This window comes from Myotis myotis, unplaced genomic scaffold (assembly GCF_014108235.1).
Source record: "Myotis myotis isolate mMyoMyo1 unplaced genomic scaffold, mMyoMyo1.p scaffold_m19_p_3, whole genome shotgun sequence".
NCBI lineage: Eukaryota > Metazoa > Chordata > Mammalia > Chiroptera > Vespertilionidae > Myotis > Myotis myotis.
This window is the reverse complement of record NW_023416335.1, coordinates 118,028,067-118,033,843: the sequence shown is the minus strand read 5'-3', so window position 1 is coordinate 118,033,843 and position 5,777 is coordinate 118,028,067. Positions and strand designations below refer to the sequence as shown.

At 40.9% G+C, this 5,777-nt stretch overlaps 1 pseudogene; it reads right to left on the bottom strand.

Annotated features, from left to right (window-relative positions):
* Nucleotides 1-291: 291 nt before the first annotated feature.
* LOC118651270 lies at nt 292-1,975 on the bottom strand (annotated as a pseudogene).
* Nucleotides 1,976-5,777: the final 3,802 nt, after the last annotated feature.

Genomic DNA, 5,777 nt, shown 5'->3' with positions numbered 1-5,777 from the left:
TGGAGGACCCTATGACACTCTCCTCAGGTTTGACAATTTGTTAGAATGACTCACAGAACTGAGGGAAAGTTTACTTATTAGATTATCAGTTCATATATATATGTATATATAAAATCCTATATAATAATCCTATATAATAAGAGGTAATATGCAAATTGACCATCACTCTAACACACAAGATGGCCACCCCTATGTGAACACAAGATGGCTGCCTCCAGGCAGTTGGGGGGAACCAGGAGGCCTACCTGGAGGCTCTCTGAACATCATACTTAGAGATTTTTATGGAGGCTTCATTGGGCAAGACTCATTACATTGAAGACCATGGTGATTAACTCAACCTCCATTCCCTCTCTCCTCCCTGAGAAGGCCAGAATGTGGGGCTGAAAGTGTCTCTGTTCTAATCAGGTGGTTGATCTACCATGAGGCCCCTCCCCCATCATCTTGTTAGCATACAAAGACACTAAGCAATGGTGATTTCAAGGGCTTTAGGAGCTGTGTGCCAGGAAAAAAGGATGCACAGAGACCAAATATATATTTATTATTATATCACAAACTCAATTTTAAGAGCATTTTGAGAAAAGATGTGTGTGTGTGAGTGTGAAAGAGAGGAGGGGCAAGAAGGGAACAGATGAGAAAATGAAAGGAGAGAAGAGTGGAGGAGAGTGGAAGAAAGCAAAGGCAGGTATCAATCAGCAAAATGGTGTTGGATATTAACAGTGGGTCTTTGTATTTTTCAAGATTTTATCACAGGCATGTAATTTGACAGCCAGAACAAAAAAGCTTTAAAATTAAGAATTACACCAGGTTAACTCTTTAGGGAAGGAAACACTGGATGGGAAGTCTGAAAACTAAATGCATAAGTTGATAGAAAATGGAAAACTATTTTTTTTCTTCTTTAAAGAGCTGGCTGGTGCCTTAGAGTGAACAGGTTAACTTAAATGTGAATGCAGTGGGAGTACAGAAGTCACTTGGTAAAAAGGTTTGGTAAGGCATTAAAGATCATGAATCATTAAGAAATTTTCTTTTCTTTTTTCTTTTTTCTTTTTTCTTTTTTTTTTGAGGAAATCTCAGTCTTTAATGTGGCAGGACCTCCCAGGCCCAGTGCTAGAGCTTAGATCTTGTAGAAAGCAGCAATGTCGATGCTCTGCACGTGCTCTGCAAACTTGGTGATCTCCTCTTCCAGCAGGTCGGTCCCCACCTTGTCCTCCGGGACGCACTGGATCTGGAGCCTGCGGATGCTGTAGCCCAAGGCACCAGCTTGGAGCAGCCCAAGGTCAGCCCATCCAGCTGGACAGAGTGCACGCAGGCCTCCAGCTGGGCCATGCCTGTCTCTTCGTCCCAGGGCTCAACATCCAGGAGGATGGAGGACTTGGCCACCAGCGCCAGCTTCTTGGCCTTCTTCTCTGTGTACTGCTGCAGCCGCTCCTCCCGCAGCTTGACGGCCTCCCTGTCATCCTCCTCATCACGGCTAAACACGTCGGTATCATCCTCCTCATCATCCTCTGCAGCGGTGGCCACCTATCTGGTGGGGGCTCCACTTGGCTCATGGGAGACGCGCTGGGTCTGCGGGCCTATGGCCCGGTGGGCAGGTGAGCTCTCCTCCAGCACTCAGTCGGCCTCAGCGTGGCGATGGCCTGCCGCACGTCCTGCACCAGCCTCGCCGGCTCTGGTTCTCTGCTGCCAGGATGGAGTTCCGGATGATGAGCTCACTGTGGTTTCCGCTGGGCCCTCTGGAGGCCCGAGGGCCTGAACTCTGGCACGAGGAGCCAGTCACAGGCCCGTTCATCTGCTCATAGAATTTCCTTTCTGCATCGTGGTATTTAAACTTGTCGAACCAGCTCTCATGCACTAGGAGGTCTGTGGCCATTTTCCTGATGCCAGCCAAGGACGTGGCCACCAAAGACGAGAGCTCAGCGGTTCTGGAGTTAAGAAATTATCTCATCAGAGGTATAGTGCCCTGATGAGTCCTCTCCAAGGTTCCCCTTTTAAAAAATATATTTTTTGTTATAAAATAATAAATCGGTAAAGAAAGCCATAAAAATCTGGCTTAATGAATTATTATAAGGGGCACACCTTTGTAATCAGTACCCAGCTCAACAAATAGAACTTTGCGGGCCACATCAGAAGCCCTGTGCTAATTACAGTCCTTTCACATTGATAACAGCCTGATTTTTAAAAAAATCCTTATCGAAGTATATTTTTGTTGATTTTAGAGAGAGAGAGGAAGGGAGAGAGAAAGAGAAACGTCAATGTGAGAGAAACATCAATTGGTTGCCTCCCTTCCAAGCCCCGTATGGGGATCAAAGCCACAACCTGGTATGTGCCCTGACCAGAAATCGTACCCACACCCTTTTGGTACACGGGAGGATGCTCCAAACAACTAAGCCACCCGACCAAGGCCACTGTCCTGATTTTTAGAGTTAACACTTACTTGCATTTTTTGTAGCTCTTTCATCCAAGTGTCCAATCGCAGATATGACAGTTTAAAAATCCTTTGAATCTGCAGGTTCCTCTTCATCTCTTTCGTATTCTTATAATTTACTTGTTTAAAAAATTGGGTAATTTGACCCATAGAAGTTTCCCAAATCTGGATTTTCCTAATTGTATGCCCAGGACGCTGGTCAGCACATTACTCTGTCCTGCACACTGTTGAAAATGTGCCAATAACACTTCCTGCAACGGAGGAAATGTCCTATATGTGTACTGTCCTCTGTGGAAGCCACTGGCACATGCGGCTGCTAAACACCTGAAGTGTGGCTAGTGTGACTAAAGAGCAAAACTTTTAATTTTATATAATTTTACTTAATTAAAATTTAGATTTAAATAGCTACATGTGACTAGTGACTACCCTATTGGACAGCACAGGATGCTTAAGTTTCATTGGGATTTACAAAATAGTGATATTTGAATTCCATATGTTTTTGCTCATTAATTAATTAGAAAAATTTTACAAAGAGAAGCTTATCATTTATTGTACCAAGTGGTACAGTGTATAGAGATAGGACAAGATAAATACTTGTTTTCCTTGCCTTTCTTCTAATCAGACTTTCAAGATAATGATTTGGTCCCTCATTATTCTCAATAGGTGACCGCTTAGTCTTATATATATATATTTTTTCACTTAGTCTTTTAAAAATATCATTGTGAACTCATGGATATAAATATATTTAATGAATTTTAATATGGAACTAATATTTGTTGTAAAACTCAAACTGTCCCATCTTTGTGCAGTAGGAACCTCTCCACATTGGTTCCCGAATCCTTCTGGCATCGCCCTCGTGGTCTTGACAGCTTTGGGGCTCTCTGAAATGACAAGATATGCTAGGCGCATACTTCCACACTTCTTAACTCAGGTCTGAACCAGCCACTGCTCCAAGAAGCTCCACTTTCTTTTGAAGGAAAAAGATATTTCAAAACCTCTCTGCGGATCCTAAGTGTTACTCTCTATTTCAAGGCTATATCAGAAAACATTGTAGGAAATGTTTTATTATTTATTTACTTATTTAGGGAGTGGAAGGGGGGGGGGGAGATAGAGAGAGAGAAACATCAATGTGAGAGAGACACATCCATTGATTACCTCTCACACACACCCCTGACCAGGGCCGGGGGTGGCCGGAATGGAACCTGAGACCCTTCAGTCTGCAGGCCGACACTCTATCCACTCAGCCAAACTGGCTAGGGGGGAGGAATGTTTTATTATTAAAATAAAAAATATCTCAGGAGTTTAGAACTATGTGAGTTTCATTTTGTTTTTAAACATACTCTCTTCTGCTTCACATTTGTAAATTCTTTCTTCCACACCAAGAATCCTGTTTTTCAAGGACTGAGGCAATGACAGAGTTAGAGTATCCCACGATTACTTATTTACTTGACTCACAGCATGTTCACAACAGCCTCAGAATAAAAACACTAGTAGTCCCACAGATCTGAGGTCAACTGATTTTCAACACTAGAGTGACAAGTCAACCCAATGGGGCAAGGATAGTTTTTTCAGCAAATGGTACTGGGAAAACTAGATATCCAAATGCAGGGACGTCTACCACATACCATCCACAAAAATTAACTCAAAATGGGTCACAGACCTAAATGTGCAGCTGAGACTATAAAACTCTTAGAATAAAACATAGATGTAAAATAGTGTAACCTTGTATTAGGCATTGGTTTCTTAGATATGACATTTAAAATACAGACAACAAAAGACAAAAGTAAATACATTGTACGTGTTCTCCCGATTCTTTCTCCATTTTTCAGTCATACTTTATACTGCCTGAGCATATAGCCATTTCATATATACCTTTTCTTTCTTTCTTTCTTTTTTTACACCAATTTACTCTTAGTTCTCCAAATAACTAATGTTTAGTGCTCTCATTAGTACTTATGCCAACGTGATTTGAGTCATTTCGGTTTTCTGAAGTTTTATTTTTTTGGTGAGTTCCTCAGGAAGGGCTCATGACCAATATTTCTTAAGTTTGTATATGTCACTGACAGTTTGTGCCCTTTTTACTCAAAAGTCAATCTTGCTCCAAATAAAAATCTTACCTCACATTTTCTTGCCTTGAAGGCCTTCAACATAATATACTATTCTCTTTAGACATAAAGTGTTATGTTGAAATGTCTGATGATAATGTAATTTTATTTCCCTCAAAAATCACTTGCTAGATGCTCAAATATTTTTTTCCTTCTAAAGTCCAATAATTTTACTAAATAGGCTTTGGCGCTGGTCATTTTGGGTAAGATACTCGGGCAGCGTCTCAGGTCACCAAGTAGTATAGAAATTTGCTTTTGCTTATAAAATAGTTTTTATTATTTGATTGGTTCCTTTCTTTGCCTTCCTACTTTAGGAACTTTCAATATTTGTAAGTTGTACCTTCTTCACTTATTTAAAAATATTTTTCATTTTCTCTCAAATCCTTTTTATCTTTTAAAAAAACTATTTAAAATGTCTTCCTTCTTTTTCTCTTAAAGTGTATTCAGTTTTGTTTATTGACGTTCAAGTTCTTTTAGTTTGTCTTCATTACTGAAATGACTTTTTCTTTTATTTCTAACTGCTTTTTGTTTTGTTATTTTACTTTTGAGGTTTTTCATTTTGATTTTCATTCATTCATACTTTGGATCATTTTCTTAAACATTTTTTAGGTTGTTTTGATATGAAAGCTCCCTTTTGAATCTGTTCTATGAATATATTTCTGGTGGTGCTTCTATTTTTTCCTGTAGTAACTTTGTATGGGATTTGTATTTGATATTTATCTACTTCCTATTTTCATGCATTATTAGTTTTCCTGCACTAATAGGAGGGATGGCCAAGGTAGCTCTTCTGACTTCCTAGAGCTTCTATTTTTTCATGTAGAAATAAAAAACATGCTGGCTTATTCTGAGACTTCCCCTCCTCTCCCCACTTTTATCTGGACCTTCTCTTCTAGCTCTAAGAGGTCTCTCCTCTGTGCGGTGCCCTAATATGCATTTAGTCTGGGAGGAGCTTCCTCTTATTTTTAGCTGCTGTCCTTGGCCTGGCCCGCCCCGCTTTCTGCTGAATACCTGTTGGCCATACTGGAGCTCTCCTTCATGAGGTCAGCCAGGTGCCTGTGGTCCCCTCTCCTTTTTCCTCCATAGACACGGAAACTCTGCAGGTCTCGTTTCTGTTAGTGGTTTGGCTCCACTTGCTTGAGTTCTTATGGATATCTCGAACCTCGTTTTGTTGTAATTGCTGTGCATGGAGCAGGAGCTGCAGGTGGCGGGGTGGGGGGCGGAAAGGGGGTGTTAAGAAATCTGGTGGTTTA